The sequence below is a fragment of the Hyaena hyaena genome, unplaced genomic scaffold (genome assembly GCF_003009895.1).
Source record: "Hyaena hyaena isolate Hyena2069 unplaced genomic scaffold, ASM300989v1 scaffold_6, whole genome shotgun sequence".
NCBI lineage: Eukaryota > Metazoa > Chordata > Mammalia > Carnivora > Hyaenidae > Hyaena > Hyaena hyaena.
In genome coordinates, this window is record NW_024080638.1 from 6,472,780 (window position 1) to 6,490,256 (window position 17,477).

Consider the following 17,477-nt stretch of genomic DNA (forward strand, 5'->3'; position numbering starts at 1 on the left):
GCCCACTGTCTTGCTATTTGTTGTCTGTCTGGCTTATCTATTCCTTAACCTACCTTAAACACAAAAAGCATATTGAGAGAACAGGAAAAGGAACAAGAAAAAGATATACCAAATACTAATCACAGGAACAATGGAATGACTACAGTAATATCAGACAAGTGGATTTTAGGGCAGAATTATTACTAAAAATAAAGATGCATATTTCAAATAATAAAAAAGTCAATTCACCAAAAAATAGAACATTCCTAAATATGACTGTATCTAATAACTGAGACTCAAAAATATAAATAAAAAACTGACAACTACAAAGAAATAAAAAATCTGTAATTACAGATAGAAATTTTTTTTTAACAGAAATTTCAACATTCTCTCCTCTTTCAGTAATTAACAAAACAAAAAGAAAGAAAATCAGAAAGTGTATCAGAAGACTTGAATTCTCTCTCCTTCCTTTCAAGTTTATTTTGAGAAAGAGGGAAAGAACACACACAATCAGGAAGGGAGGGGAAAAGAGAGAGGAAGAATCCCAAGCAGGCTTCAGGATGACAGTGCGGAGCCTAACACAGGGCTTGATCCCATGAAACGTGAGATCATGACCTGAGTCAAAACCAAGAGTCAGATGGTTAACCAAGTGAACCTTCCAGGTGCCATCTTTTTTTTTTTTTTAAGGTAATCAAACCTCAAAACTCAACATGGGACTCAAATTCACAGCAAGATCAAGAGTCAGATGCTCTACCAACAGAGCCAACCAGGCACCCCAGAAGACTTGAATTACCAACCACCTTATTTTACTGACATTTAAAAGGCAATACACTCAACAGAAGTAAACTATGCATTCTTTTCAAGTGTATATTGACTATTCATACAGACCATATACTTGACATTAAAACAAATTTCAGGAGGGACACCCAGGTGGCTCAGTCAGTTGAGTGACTGAATCTTGATTTTGGCTGAGGTTGTAATCCCAGGGTCATGGGATCAAGCCCACATTGGGCTACGCACTTAGCGTGAAGCCTGTTTAAAATTGTCATTCTCTCTTTGTCCCTCTGCCCCTCTCCCCTGCCCAAGCTCTGTCTCTCTAAAAATGAAAAATTAAAAGAAAAATTTCAGAAAACATAAAAAGACTGAAATGATTCAAAGTACCATTTTAAAAAACCCCAGTGATATGAAGATGCCCGGAAACCCCCAAAATATTTAGAAATTAAACCACATGCTTAGAAATAATCATGGGTCACAAGAGAAATCACAATAGGAAAGAATTTAAACTGAGTTAAAATAAAATCCTGGTATATCAAAATCTGTGGAATACAGCTATAGAAATTTAAAATCTGAATTAACACAGGACCTATTTTTAAAAACTGAATTCATAATTAAAAACTTTCCCACATAAAAATATGCACCCACAAATAGCTATACTGAATTTCATCAAACATTTAAGGAAGAAATAATATTAATCTTATATAAACTCTTTTTAAAAAAAGGGAATACTTTCCAACTTGTGTCAGTTTTGATCATCTGTTATTTTCCACTTTTCAAGGAATTTGTACATTTCCCTTATTACTTATTATCTCCTTCTACTTTCTTGTGGTTTCATCTACTCTCAATAAAAATGAAAACAGAATCAATCAAACTTTGGGATGTGGCTAAAGCTATGCTAAGAGGAAGATTTACAGCATTAAAATGATTACATTTGAAGTATCTCATGTGAAAATACCAAGTGTTGTTGACAACTGTAATAACAGTAACTTTCAAACACTGCCATTAGTAATCTGGAACTATCTAGTAAAGCTGAACATGTGCATTATCCCTATACCATCCTGCAATTTCTCTTCTGGAGTGGTAAGCAAATTTTTAAAATGGTCTATACTGCCTAGTATTCACACCTAGGTGTAACTCCCTTTCCACAGATAGGCTACACCTAGTGACATGCTTCTATGAACGGGATACTTTAGCAGAAGTGATAGACTGCTTCCTTCCAGATTAGGTTGCAAAAGACTGACTTCTGCTTAACTCTTACTCTGTCTCTTGGTTACTTGGGAGAAGCAAGTTGCTGAGGCAAGTTGCACTACGGAGACTCACATGGCCAGAAACTGAGGGCGGCCTTTAGCCAACAACAAATGTGGAAGTGAGGCCCTTAGGTCAACAGCCCAGGAGGAACTGACTCCTACCAATAGTGTGTGTGAGCTTGTGAAAGCATATTCTTTCCCAGAAGATGACAGTGGCACCTACCAATTTCTTGATAGTAGTCTAGTATAAGAGCCCAAAAGTCAGAGGACCCAACTAAGGCATGCCTAGATTCCTGACCCACAGAAAACATAAGAGAATAAATCTTAATAATAGAGTAAAAGTGATGAAATAGATTAAGTCAACCAAGAGAAAATAAATGAAACCAAAAACTGCCTTTTGAAAAGGATCATTAATATTGCTAGCTATACCAACAAGCAAAACAAACAAAACAAAAAAAATAAAAAAACAAACAAAAAAAAGATTACCAATATCAGAACTGAAAAGATGGAAATCATTAAAGATCTTACAGATTAACAAGATAATAAGGAAATATGAGCAATTTTAGGACAATGTTTTCAACAATTTAGCTCCAATGTGACAAATTCCTTGAAAGATCCAAATATAACACCCTGTCACGTTAACAAAAAAAACAACAAACAATGAATAGAAAGAAATTTTCTCAACATGATAAAGGCATCTAAGAAAAACCTACAGGTAACAAAGACAGACTGCTTACCTTTATGAGCAAGATATTGTCACCTCTACTTAGCATTATATTAGAGGTCTTATTTTGGATTAAGGCAAAAAAAAAAATCTTCCACATTGGAAATTAAAAAATAAAACTCGGGGCGCCTGGGTGGCTTAGTCGGTTAAGCGTCCGACTTTCACTTAGGTCATGATCTCACAGTTCGTGGGTTCGAGCCCCACGTCGGGCTCTGTGCTGACTGCCAGCTCAGAGCCTGGAGCCTGTTTCAGTCTGTGACTCCCTCTCTCTCTCTGACCCTCCCCTGCTCACGCTGTCTCTCTCTCTCTCCTAGAAATAAATAAAACATTAAAAAAAAAAAAAGAAAACTCTACTCACAGATGACATGATCATGTACATAAAAAAATCTTAAGAATTAAAAAAATACAGCAACAGTAATGCCATAAGTTAGAAAGTAAATGTGCAAAGAAGTATTTGTATATATTGACAAAATACAATTTACCATATCTAAAAAAGGGGTACATTTAAAACATACATACAAACTTGTACACTGAAAACTACAAAACAGCACTAAAAGAAATTAGAGAATACCTAAAAAACTGAGATACTGTATTCCACAGGTAACAAGGCTCAGTAAGGCTGAAACATCACTGTTTCCCTAATTGATCTACGTAGGCTGTGCAATCCCAGTAATCCCAGCTTCTAAAGAGATTCTAAAACAGATTGTGAAATTTTTAAGAAAAGTGCAAATGACTTAGTATAGCTAAAATAACACTGATAAACAAAAAGTTGGGTAGACCTAACAGTACTTGATTTTAAGACACTATAGATTTGTTATCAAGACAGGGTGATATTAACACAATAAACAAATAAATAATGTATAAGAATTCAATGTGTAGAAATAGACACATTCACAAATGGTGAACTAATTTTCAAATAAAAGTACCAATACATCACGGAAAGGTAAATCTTTTCATCAAAAGGTGCTAAACTCAGTATATAACCGTATGGAAACAAGTGAATTTCCACTTCTACCACATACCATACACAAAAACAAATCTGAGATTCATTTCAGACCTAACCTTTCTTAAAAGGTCAAAGTAAATAAATAGAATATCCTTATACCCTTGGGATAAGTAGACTTCTTAGCCAAGACATAGAAAGCCATAACCACAAAAAGGAAATTTATCAAAATTAAAATTCTATTTATCAAGACACCATTAAAAAATAAATAAGTCCTGATACACATATATTCACAATACATATTATCTGATATACAGAAAATCCTTATCAACCTATTTCAAAAAACAGAGTTCAACTAAAGAAAAAAATATTGAAGATCTTGGGAAAAAACATGGGGGGGAAAAACACCTTCCATATAGAGAAATACAGATAAGAATTACCAGTTTCTTTCTCATCAGAAACCCTGCAAGCATTAAGAATGTAGAATGATGAAGCCCCTGGATGGCAACAGTTAGTTAAGATTCTGACTCCTGGTTTTGGCTCAGGTCATGATCTCATTGTTTCGTGCGTTTGAGCCCCACAACGGGCTTTGTGCTGGCAATGCAGAGCATGCTTGGGATTCTCTCTCCCTCTCTCTCTACCCCTCCCTGACTCTGTCTCTCTAAACTTAAAAAAAAAATTAGAATGAAATATTTAAAGCATTAAGGTAGGAAAAAAACCCTGCTTCAGATTCAGATTTTGTGTCTCCCTCTCTCTCTCTGCCTCTCCCCCACTTGCACACGTGTGTGCACACGCGCGCATGCTCTCTCAAAAATAAACATTTAAAAAAAACTTTAAAAAACCCAGAAAATATTTAAAAATGAGAGGAAGAAAATAAAAACAAAGAACAAGTCAACGAATAGTGTTAAAAAGAAAACCACAGGGGCGCCTGGGTGGCTCAGTTGGTTGGGTGTCTTGACTTTGGCTCAGGTCATGATCTCACAGTCTGTGGGTTCGGGCCCGCGTTGGGCTCTGTGATGGCTCGGAGCCTGAAGCCTCTTTCAGATTCTCTCTCTCAGAAATAAATAAAAAACATGAAAGGAAGGAAGGAAGGAAGGAAGGAAGGAAGGAAAGAAAGAAAGAAAGAAAGAAAGAAAGAAAGAAAGAAAGAAAGAAAGAAAGAAAGAAAGAAAGAAAACCACAGCTGGGGCACCTGGGTGGCTCAGTGGATTAAATATCCCACTTTTGATTTTGGCTCAGGTCATGATTTCATAGTTCCTAAGTTTGAGCCCCATTGACAGCACACAGCCTGCTTGAGATTCTGTCTCTCTCTCTCTCTCTGTGTCCCTTCCCCACTTACACACACTCTCTCTCAAAATAAATAAATTGCATATTAGAAAGAAAGGAAAGGAAAGGAAAGGAAAGGAAAGGAAAGGAAAGGAAAGGAAAGGAAAGGAAAGGAAAGGAAGAAAGAAAACTGCAGGCCCCAAATGGCATCACTTAAGACAAATCACCCAATCTGGACTTAATACCTCACCTACTAGCAGTTTCAATCTCCCCCAGAATTGTAGTCTAATCTTCAATCAGGAATTTTCTAATCAGCATCAATGAGGTCATCTGTCACAGGGCCCTCTCAATCCCCCAAAGGAAGATGAAGTAATCTACATAGTAAGACCCCTGTAAAAGAAGGTGATTTTGCCTGAACAACCCTTTGTTTTCTTTTGCAAATAACTTCCCCCACCTTCCTTCCTATAAAAACCTATGTTGTATAACACCTTGAAGCTCCTCCCTACTTAGTTGGGATGCTGTCTGATTCATGAACTCCTCAGTAGATACAATTAAATCTTCAAATTTACTTGGTTGATTTTGTTTTTTAACAATAGAAAACAAGTTATGAACAAGATAGAGGCTAATCCAACTAAATCATCCCTTAAAGTGTGCATGGTCTATATATACCAATTTAAAGACAGACTGTCAAGAGTGGATTAAAAAAAAGACCTTACAGGGGCACCTGGGTGGCTCGGTCAGTTCAGCATCTGAATTCCACTCAGGTCAATATCTCACAGTCTGGAAGTTGGAGCCCCGTATCAGGCTCTGCACTGACAGCATGGACAGAGCCTGCTTGGGATTCTCTCTCCCTCTCTCTTTCAAAATAAATAAATAAACTGTTGCCTCTTTCTCTTTCTCTCTCAAAATAAACACACTTTAAAAATAATATTGGGGCGCCTGGGTGGCTCAGTCAGTTAAGCGTCCGTCTGACTTCAGCTCAGGTCATGATCTCACGGTTTGTGGGTTTGAGCCCTGTACTGGGCTCTGTGCTGACAGCTCAGAGCCTGGAGCCTGTTTCAGATTCTGTGTCTCCCTCTCTCTCTGACCCTCCCCTGCTCACACTGTCTCTCTCTTTCTCTCTCTCTCAGAAATAAATAAAACATTAAAAAAAATTTTTTTTAATAACATAAATAAGTAAACAAACAGTAGGACGGGCATTTGGGCTCCTTAGTCAGTTAAGTGTTAGACTCTTGGATTCCACTAAGGTCATAGTCTCACAGTATGAGTTGACAGTACAAACGAAGCCTGCTGGGATATTCTCTCCTCTGCCTCTCAAAATAAATAAATTAAAAAAAATAAATTTAAAAATACATAAAACTACATAAAACGTAATAAACATTCAGAAAGATAAGTGAATGACTAATAAATACATGAAGGGTAGAAAAGCATGAAAAGGTAAGCACCACCATCAGTCATGAGATCAATGCAAACTATAATGAGACTATAATGAGATACTGTTAGCCATTCTGGTTATACCCACTAGAATGGATAAATGAAGATGGGCAATACTGAGTGTACACAAGGATGCAGGCAACCTAAACTCCCTAATACAAAGCTAGTCTGAGTATAAAGTGGTACAAAATTTAACAAAATAGTTTCACAGTTTCTTACAAATTTAAACATACACATATCTTATTCCTACATATGGTGTAGAATGGAGCATACATCTACCCAAAGGCATACACAAATGCTTAGAGTAGTTTTATTCACAACAGTCCAAATCTAGAAAGAACCCAAATGTCTATCAACATGAGAACAGATTTTTAAATACAGTAATGCATTCACACAATGGACTACTCTCAGAAATAAAAACGAATGAACTACCAATGCATGCAACATGGTTGAATCTCAAAATCATTTTACTGAGTAAAAGAAGCTAGACATCAAAGAGCGTAGACTGTATATATGTCGTATAAATATTTTATTCCATTTAGATGAAGTTCAGAAAACAGGAAAATTTCATCTATGATGAAAGAAATCAGAACAGTTGCCTAAACTGACTCTGGAAAAATGCAACGAAGAACATTTCGGAGTGATGTTCTATAGCCTTGACCGGGGAGCAGGAAATCTAGGTGGATACATTTCTCAGAATTTATTGCACTGTACCCTTGAGAACTGTGCATTTCACTCTATGCAAATTACAGCCCGATTTAATTTTTTAAAATATCCAGTAAAGGCCTTCTTTATTTTGTACAGCTCAACCACTGCAGCAAGCAAGCTTTTTCTGAAAAGGGACAGAAAGTAAATATTTTAAGCTTTGTGGTCATATGATCTCTGCTACAACTATTCAACTCTATCTTTCTATTATGAAGTCACCAGACAATATGGAATTAGCATGGCTGTGTTCCAACAAAACTATTTACAAAACAGGTGGCAAGCTGGATATGGTCCACAGGCTGTACTTTGCTAAGCTCTAATCAAGCAAATAAAAAACTGATCTTCAAAATTAATTTAAACATGCTATATTGCTCTTTCCTTTATACTAACAGGCATGTAAACTATCAGAAGCCAGTTTTTTCCTAAACATTGAGTTTTTCTATATGCATCTAATCAATTAAAATAGGAGGCTAATGGGGCACCTAGGTGGCTCAGTCAGCTAAGCATCTGACTATTGACTTTGGCTCAGGGTTTGTGATTTCGAGCCCTACATCAGACTCTGCACTGGCAGTGAGGCCATCTGTTTGGGATTCTCTCTCCCTTTCCCTCAAAAATAAATAAATAGGGGTGCCTGTGGGTGGCTCAGTCAGTTAAGTATCTGACGTCACCTCAGGTCATGATCTCATAGTTTTTGGGTTCAAGTCCCATGTCGGGCTCTGTACTGACAGCTAGCTCAGAGCCTGGAGCTTGTTTCAGATTGTGTACCTCCCTCTCTCTCTGACCCTCCCCTGCTCACGCTGTCTCTCTCTCTCAGAAATAAATAAAACATTAAAAATTTTTTAAATAAATAAACTTTAATAAGATAAAATAGGAAGACAACCGAGAAAACATACAGAAAATCATCATTTAAAAAGTCATTCGTGGGGCGCCTGGGTAGCTCAGTCAGTTAAGCGCCTGACTTTTGCTCAGGTTATGATCTCGCAGTCCGTGAGTTCAAGCCCCACATAGGGCTCTGTGCTGACAGGTCAGAACCAGGAGCCTGCTTTGGATTCTGTGTCTCCTTCTCTCTCTTTCTGCCCTTCCTCAGTGTGTGCATGCTCTCTCTTAAAAATATTTTTAAAAAATTTTTTCATCAATCATTTGTTTTAATAGCTACGAGAGTATTTTGAAATCCTAACTACAAATAAGGGAAATACTTGAGTTTCAGATAAGCCAACTAGTAAATAAAGTATAAGCAGAAAAAAAATTTTAAGTTAATTTATTTATTTTGAGAGAGAGACAGAAAAGGGAGAAAAACAGGGAGAGAGGTTGAGAGAGAGAATTCCTAGCAGGCTCTACACTGTCAGCAAGGAGCCCGATATCGGGTTCAAACTCACCCATTGTGAGATCATGACCCATGAGCTAGAAATTTTAAATACGATCAGGTGCACACACAAAAAGCTAAGTTACCCACAGTGCTGACAGTTTACCTGTATAATAAAGTTTTTTTTAAGTTCTATTTATGTAAGTAATCTCAGTAACCAATGTGAGGCTCAAACTCATGATCCCGAGATTTAGAGTCACACGGTCTTTCAACTGGGCCATCAGGCGCCCTAGATTAATAAAGTTCTTGAAACCTGTCCATTATCATTCATAATCACATAGTTGGTTCTTCATTCAACAAAATTTAAAATAAAGGATAACATTCTGTTTCCTTTTTTTTTAACGTTTGTTTTGTGTGAGAGATTATACATGTGAGTGAGCAGGGGCTGGGCAGATAGAATCCCAAGCAGGCTCTGCAGTATCAGTATAGAGCCCCTGAGATTATGATCTGAGCCAAAATCCAGAGTTGGGTGCTTAACTGACTAGGCCACTTAGGCACCCCTGCTTGTTTCTAAAAGCATACTAAAACATGAAATAACAGGAGACAATAAAACAAATACTTCACAAGAAGTACCCAAAACTAATTTTCCTGCCTAATTTAGGCAAGGCTCAAAAATTTATACCCTGTATCCAGAATACACAACTATATAAGTAAATGGTATGGTATGGCCCTAAATCACCTGAAAATGGGGACCTGTCTTCAAAATTCCAGTCTAAAAAATGAATTTAATTGTTTCTCACCACAGTATACACCTAATTAATTGAAGAAATAACAACAGAATTAGAAGGCTTGGGTTCTATTTTAAGTCTGTCACCAAACTAGCTGCCTATTTCATATCATTCGCTTATCAAATATTTTTTGAGAGCTTATTATGTGTCCGATATTGGAAACACAGTAGTGACGAAAATATCGAAACTCTCTGTGCCTTAATGACATCATAGTCAATCGCTTCATCTCAAAAAACAATCCCATTTTGTTTCTCTAAAATGAAGGATTTATATTGAGTATTTTTAATTCTTTAAAAATGAAATCCATATTATTTTTCTGAATCTGCGAAAGCAACTTTTGGAGTATAACCTGAAATCCACTCTTAACAGTGGCTGAAACTATTTGTTGTATCATTGTATTCAGACAGCAAACAGGGGAAGGTAAGAAACTGACATTCTTAGAGGACTCATTTAAACTTGCTAATTTTGGTTTATACAATCTAGACAAATTATGAGCCTTATTAGCCTATTACCTGGTAACTAAATTCCTTGGATGGGACCCAAGAAAGAAGCAGAACAATCTTAGGAGAAATCCTCCACATAATGAGTAATTTTACAGACATTTCCAGCATACAAGTCTATAAAAATATAGATTGCCTAGTGAAACAACTATATCAGCGTTATCGTTTCTTCAGAGTAGGATTTGATCTTTGTTTCCAAAGTGCTTGCTACTAAAGAAAGAGGTAGTCAAAAATCCAAATCATGTATTCAAATCCAATTGTTATCTCTAATCTTTATTTATCATCAAGATATATTTTCCCCACTGGGGCGCCTGGGTGGCTTAGTCGGTTAAGCGTCCAACTTTCGCTTGGGTCATGATCTCGCGGTTCGTGGGTTCGAGCCCCGCGTCGGGCTCTGTGCTGACTGTCAGCTCAGAGCCTGGAGCCTGTTTCAGTCTGTGACTCCCTCTCTCTCTGACCCTCCCCTGCTCACGCTGTCTCTCTCTCTCTCTCTCTCCTAGAAATAAATAAAACATTAAAAAAAAATTAAAAAAAAAAAAAAAAAGATATATTTTCCCCACAATATAACAGGCATAGTAACAGTCCCTCAAGCATAATTTCTCAATTTCAAAATGGTAAGTTTTTTAAATGTCTTCACTTACTCATTTTTGCCAGATAAACTAGTATCATCAATTACATTTCAGATAAGACCAAAACACCTTTCACTTTAAATATCCTTTCCCTCACAGGGACCTACAAAGACATCAAAAGTGATCCTAGATACGAGCCTGCAGTTTCTAATCTCTGTGTCATTCTCAAAAGAGAAAAGGACTTGAGTATCTGCAAGGAGAAAAAAAGAAAAGCATATCTAAGAGGTTCTTCCATTTATTTATTTATTTTTAATTTTTTAAAAATTTATTTCTGAGAGAGAGACAGTGCAACCAGGGGAGAGCCAGAGAGGGAGACACAGAATCTGAAACAGACTCCAGGCTCTGAGCTGGCTGTCAGCACGGAGCCCGACAAGGGGCTCGAACCCAAGAACCGTTAGATCATGACCTGAGCCGAAGTCGGATGCTTAACCGACTGAGCCACACAGGCGCGGCCCCCCACAACTAATTTTCAATTTACAAAATATGTTTAAAGTTTGCCAAGGCAAGCTAACTCCACCAACTTCAAAGGACAATGTAAGCATCCTACTGTTAGTTTCATATGCTATTTGCTGTATGGTTTTTTTTTTTTTTAAGTTTATTCATATATTTTGAGATAGAGAGCATGCAGGAAAGGAGCAGAGAGAGAAGAAGGAGACAGAGCCCAAGCAGTCTCCGTGCTGTCAGCACTGAGCCCGACATGAGGCTTGATCTCATGAACTGGGAGATCATGCATGACCTGAGCTGAAATCAAGAGTCAGATACTTAAAAGACTGATCCACATAGGCACCCCCATGTTTATTTTTAAGGTGTTTCAAGAATATGGGCACCACCATCACATCAAATAACTGCAAATGTGTAAGTGGTGAAATTGCTAGCAAGAAGAGATGATGAAGAGATGACAGAGGATAGAAAGTGATGGAACTTTACATAAAATATAATTATCAATTATTTTTTTGTTTCCTACAATAATCCAAACTATTAAGTAGCTTCTAGAACTAGATTCTCAACTCAGGTTTATCAAATATAAAATTGCTAAAGGAAACCTTAAAACATCCATTTATATTTAAAAACCTCATATTGATAAACATTGTTTACTTGATTTATATTTTAGAATTCAATAAACCAGAAGACTGATAAAACTGATGAGACATTACTTAGAAGAATTATTACTATAAAATACTAATTATCCAGTTCTCCTGCTGCTCACCTTCTAGAGAGAACCCTTATTACTGGCAGCTAGTTATAATGGGAGAGGAGGGGAGGGGAGGTCCGGCTTTAGAACCAGGAAGACATGGGTTTGAACTCTGATGCACCACACCTTGAACTTACTTTACATCTCTAAAATAGGAATTTATTAATACCTACCTTGAAAGACTGTTATTAGTGAAATACATGTAAAGCAGCTGGCACATAGTAGGAACTGAAGAAACCTTAGCCGCTATTATTATCGTATTCTCAGAAGTACATCCAAGAGAAGATATAAGAAAGAACATGACAGGGAAATACAGCCTAGGTTACATTTAACTGCCAAGCCAAAACAAAACAAAACCAAACAAATAAACACACTCACTATGACAGTTCAAGTAAAACTCTGGGCTGAACTTTTTGTTCACATTTTAGATATATAAAATAATATTGTAGTACCTCTTTGTAAATACATAAAATTCAAAATCAGCTACAAATCCAGTTATTTTGGAGCTAAATAAAAATGAAAGATTATTATCACATTGTAAAACAGATAATTTTATGAACAGGTGAGATGATTTCACCATTGGGGGAAAAATGCAGAAACTAAGATTTAAAAAGGCTTATGAAAGGATAGTAAAAGAGTCCTACCTTTAAACCGACTGCTATAAGATCTGTAACAACACTGTATGGAAAAAGTAAAAAGAGAAAATGGAAAACAAAGTTAGAGAACAAGTTTTTAAAAGACAGAGATAAGATTAAAGAAAAAAAGGAAAAGCATTATAATAAAAATTAATAAAAATAAGAATGTGATGAGTTGTGAAATGTTAATACAAAAAAAAAGTGATGGGCCAGTCTAGCAACAGCAGAGTGTAAAAGCAAAGCTTTAATCACAATGTAAGAAACAAATAGATCAAATTCTTTTAGTATTTATTAAAGTATAACTCTTTCAATAAAATGAGAATGTGTTTATCCATTTACCGCTATTTAACAAATCAAAACCAAAATTTGAAATCACCAAAGTTCATTCTTTTACACTAGTCTGAATTATCATGTTTAAAATTCTAAATGAAGTAAAACCAGCGAGTGGCTTTTACAAAAATAGAAGGTATCTTGCAAATTTGCATCTACCACCCAGAACAGCTCACCAAAATGCATCTAAGATAGTCTCCCAGAACTAAAATAAATGCAAACATCAAATTTCAGACATGAAAGATTTCAAAGATTTGCCTTTTAAAAAAAAATTCTACCACATCAAAACTGTGTTTAAGTATAAATTATCTCAGGAGGAAATGAACACATACACACACACACAAAGACAGTTGGAATTTGAGGAAGAACTAGAAAGATATATAGACTGGTGGTTTGTTGTTTCTTTCTTAACTATCTGAAATAATGAAAAAGGACCTTTTTCAAGCAGTGGGAAAATGCAGAAAGTTAACTAGCCTTCAGAAGCAATAATTCACTGTATTCAAAACCACATCCCTTAACCCCAAGGTGTAAAAACCCTATAAAGTTCTCCCAAGAAAAAATCCATCTCTTTTAATCCCTGAGAAATCATCCTTAATTACAATTTACCTCCATATCTCCTAAAGTTCTAAGTCTACTTATTACTAAGAACCTTTACTGCCATTACTTAATAAACAAATTTATGAATCTGGATTGTTCAGTGATGTATATTTAATTGTTTTAAACAACCACCATGTAGATTTAAAATTTTTCCTTAGACTTGTGAAACTTGAAATTCATTTGTCTGAAGTTTAAATGTGTCAAATAACTGTGCGTAAGAATTAAGATTGTATCGGTCCTGAATTTACCTTCCAGGATCTTACTGTCTCACATATTTCAACGAATGAACAATTTATTCTTAGCTTTAATAACACATAAAGGCTGAAGAGTTATTAAACGTTCCAAAAGAGTAAGTCTGCACTTCTCAGTTACCCAAGAGACTGACAGCCAAAATGCAGAACTCGAGTGCTCTTTATCATCACTATAAATTTTCCAATGCCAAAAGCTACCCTGCTTCTACAGCTCAAGTCAAACCATCTAACGGACAACACACTACACACAGTGAGACACCAATTTCACAACCTCCCTAAACTGAAAAACTGGCATAATTACACAAATAATTAAAACAGCAAAACTTTACACCCATACAAAGTGTAATTGAACAATGTGATGTGAAGTGAGTTTTCAACAACGTTCTCAGAAAAGTTTCAATTAAACAATAAAAATAGCTTCAATTAAATTAAAACAAAATAAAGTATATCACAACCATGAATGAAATCTAAAATGGCACTTTGTCTAAAGTCTGTAGCAGTTTGCAATTAGCATTCAAATGAGTGAATCCAAATATCCCTTACACTTCATACTGTTAAAGTACATAAATTAAGTCTAACGAAGGCAAAAATTGTTGGAAGATTCCATTGTCTTTACACAGCATGGCAACAATCATCAACTAATGGTAACATGCACAAGGCTTTTACTGTTTAAGCAAGTTTCATCTATTCTACAGCCAAGGGATTTTGCAGATACCTGGTCTTCAAAAACAAGCAAAAGGCCAAACAAAACCTCAAGTACATAATGGGAACAGGTAAGAGGATTTGCAAGCTCTAACAGCGCTGGAGATATTTCAAAAATCTTGATGTACATATGCTACAATAATTAATCTACGAAGGTCCTAATCCAGTCCTTTCCTTAAACATGAAATTAACTGTCAGGTCCCACGCCAAACCCCCGGGTCTTCAGACAAATATTTACATCGGCGATTCCAAATCTTTTTTAGTCACGGACCTCATTAACTTTTAAAGAGCTCCCCGAAAATTGCAGAAATTCACGGAGTTTCTTTTGGGGGGTCGTGGGAGGGGAGGGCGCCCACAGCCACCAAGTCCAGACGCCCGGTATACAGATCTCGCTGGCCCAGCTCACAGCCCAAGTCCGGAGACCTCCGCGGGTCCCCACCCCCCGCACGTCGACACCCCGCGGGGGAATCTGGCTTCGGGACCCGGTCGCCGCCCAGACGTGCACCGACGCGTGCACTCGCCGTCCGCCGCTCCGCGGCCACTCGCCTCCCCGCCAGGGGAAGCTCCGGCGCTCGCCCCACCTCACCGGTAAACAGCAACTCCCCAAGAGGGAGGCCGCCCGCCCCGAGCGCCGCCTCCGCCTCCCCCAGCGCCGCGCACCATTTTCTGAGAGGAAGTGTCTGCAGGCCGGGCAGGGCTCCCCGGACTCTGCGCGCGGAGGGCGGACCCCGGCACCCGGCGGCTGCACCCGGCTTTCCTCCGCTTCCGGGTGTGAGGATGGGAAGGGGCGGACATTACGGGGGCGCCCCGTGGGGGAAGGAGAGGCGGCGGCGGACCGCCCCCCCACCCCGAGACTCGGGCCGCGCGGAAGCCCCGCCGTCGGGCTCGGCCGGAGCAGCTCCTCCGGCCGCCGACGCCGCGCCCGGCTCCCCGGCCGCGGCGCGTCCGGCCGAGAGTCGAAAGGAAGCGGGGCAAGCTCAGCCGATGGGCCGCCGAGTACTTACCCATCCATGGCCCAGACGGAGGAGGGCACGGTGCGGGGACTGACGGGCTCACCGCGAGCGGAGGGCGGAGGCGGCGGCAGCTGGGCGGCTCCGGGGACAGGCAAGCGGCGCCTCTCCGGAGCCCCGCCGGGAGGGAGGTGGAAGGAGAGTGGGAAACAGGGGCGGAGACCAGGGACGCTCCCGCCACCGCCGCGCCCCCGCCTTCCCCACCCCGCAAGCGCGTCCCCGCCTCGCCTCACCCGCCCCTTAGCGTCGACGCCCTCCCTCCGCCCCGCCCCCAGCCGGCCTCCGGCTCGGCTCCAGGGCGCCCTCTTCCTGCCGTCGCCCTTGGACTCCGCCTCCCGGCCTCTCATCCCAGCGCACGCGCGCGCCTCGCCCCTGCCTCCCTTCGGCGTTCACGGGAGCGCGCTCCTTGTGCTTCCCGCTTCGCTGCCCCGCCCGCCCACCCGCGGGCTCTGCCGGCCTTCCGGCGGGCCGCCCTGGGCCGCCCGGCTCCGACTCCGCAGTCTCCCGGCGGGAAGAGCGCTGGAGACCCGACTCCGGAGTGTAGGTAGGAGTGTCTGGCCAGGACCCCACGACCGCGGCAGAATTGCCCCGGTGAGCGAGGCTGGCGGTGGCTCGACCCCAAGCAGCCAGGCCAGGCGCGGGCAGTGGTCTTCCGAAGCCTCGGCCCTTGCAACCCACAGAAGCCCGGGTTCGGGACCCGGGCCGGCGCGAACTCCAGCGCGGGACTCGCCGGGCGTCCGTCCGATCCTGTGAGTGGATCTCTGGGACTCCCAGTGGCCCGATAGATGTGGTTGAGATTAAAATGAATGAGGTGAGAGAGACTGCCGGAACTTAACAACATCTCAGTCGTGTACAGTTTTTGAGTGCTATTCGACCCGACAGTCTGGGTTTGGATTTATACGAAACATTAGTTGCACAATACGAAGTGGCCACTACAGTGCCAGCATTTTAGAGAGGTTTTCATATCCCTTCATGTAAAGAAAGAAATCCTATGACGGAGTGATTATTCCCTTTTTCCCCACGTGAAAATGTAGATAATAATAGAGTGAGTTGCCCACAGTTTCACAGCCACTAAATTTCTTTCCTCTCGTGTGGGCAAAATTTTGTATCTCACTAGTGACCCCTCGTACGTTTTCCCTTTTCTATGCTATAGTGTTCTGAAATTCAATGATTTTTCAGTTCACGTTCCTCAAAACATGAGCCACGAAAGGCTGTCCTCGACCAAATTTTTAACCTGACCAGGAAGGGAGGGGCTGCTTCTCCCTCAGCCTCCTCATTTGAAAAGCAAGTAACAAGAGCTCAATCGTCGTGTATCTTTGCTAGTATCCTGCTTTTAAATAAGTAGGTGCTACTAAAACGACTTAAACTGTCGATTCATCCGTCATTAAGTCATTACTTATTGAGTGTTTACTATGTGCCAAGCACTGAAGGGATAACCAAGAAAATCAGATTCCAGCCTTCATGGTTGAATGGATTCCTTGATCACTTTTTTATTGGCAAAAATCAATTTTCAGGTAGCTCACATATCTAATGCAGGGAGCCTATTTTTAAAGAACCTATCTAACTTCAATCCCTCTTTCCAAAACAAAATATATTTTGTATGTTAAATACAAGGATTAAGTTGCAGTTGTAAACATTGCCACCCTACATTGTCAGACATGTTAAAATTTCAGCAAGACAAGTTATTTATTTTAATGTTTACTTATTTTGAGGGAATGAGGGAGCATGAGCAGGGGAGGCGCTGAGAGAGGGAGAGAGAGAATCCCAAGCCAGCTCCACACTCAGCGCAGAACCAAGGTGGGGCTGGATCCCACCACCCTGAGATCATGACCTGAGCCTAAATCAAGAGTTGGATGCTCAAAAGACTGGGGGCTACCCAGGTGCCACTACTTAATTAGTTTTAATACTGCATATTAGGTCATAATTTCATGTACCATAATTAATTTAAACTCTTCCAAAATAGTGGAAATTTATAGTTTCTAATTATTCAAATTAACAATATTGCAAAGAACATAATAACATTTATGAGCATCTTTGCACATTTGATTATTTCTGAGGAATAGGTTCCTAGAAGTAGAATTGCAGAACAAAGGGGTATAAGCATTTTCAAGTTTGATACATATTGCCAAAATGATCCAAAATGGCTCTTCTGATTTACATTTTCTTTATTTAAAAAACAAAGAGTTGTCTTTCTCTTAGCCCCATGCCTTAAGATAGCTGACAGATTTCAGTATTAAAAAAGAAAAAGTGAAATCGATCTGAAACTCATTGTCCCTATTACTAACAATAGCTCTGAAAAGTCTCCAATGTAAAGATAGTGTGCCTATCTTTAATGAACTAAAATGAACAAAACTGACATTTCCTAAACACTTAACATCCCATTTTACAACAGAAGCACAGAGAGAAGAAAACAGCTCACAAGAGAAAGCAAGGTGAAACTATTCTATTTCTCTTGCCTCTTGGTC

The 17,477-nt window shown here is 39.6% G+C and overlaps 1 protein-coding gene across 5 annotated transcripts in view; it reads right to left on the reverse strand.

The window, feature by feature from the left end:
* PTBP3 (polypyrimidine tract binding protein 3) overlaps positions 1-15,206 on the reverse strand; it is a 113,820-nt gene extending 98,614 nt beyond the window's left edge. For 3 of the 5 annotated variants that reach the window (XM_039240504.1, XM_039240496.1, XM_039240511.1), the window contains exon 1: positions 15,007-15,206. The gene's annotated coding sequence lies outside the window, so the exon portion shown is untranslated. Of the gene's footprint in view, positions 1-14,273; positions 14,502-15,006 lie in introns of those variants that run through there. The other 2 variants (XM_039240530.1, XM_039240524.1) reach the window with 1 other exon arrangement.
* Positions 15,207-17,477: the final 2,271 nt, after the last annotated feature.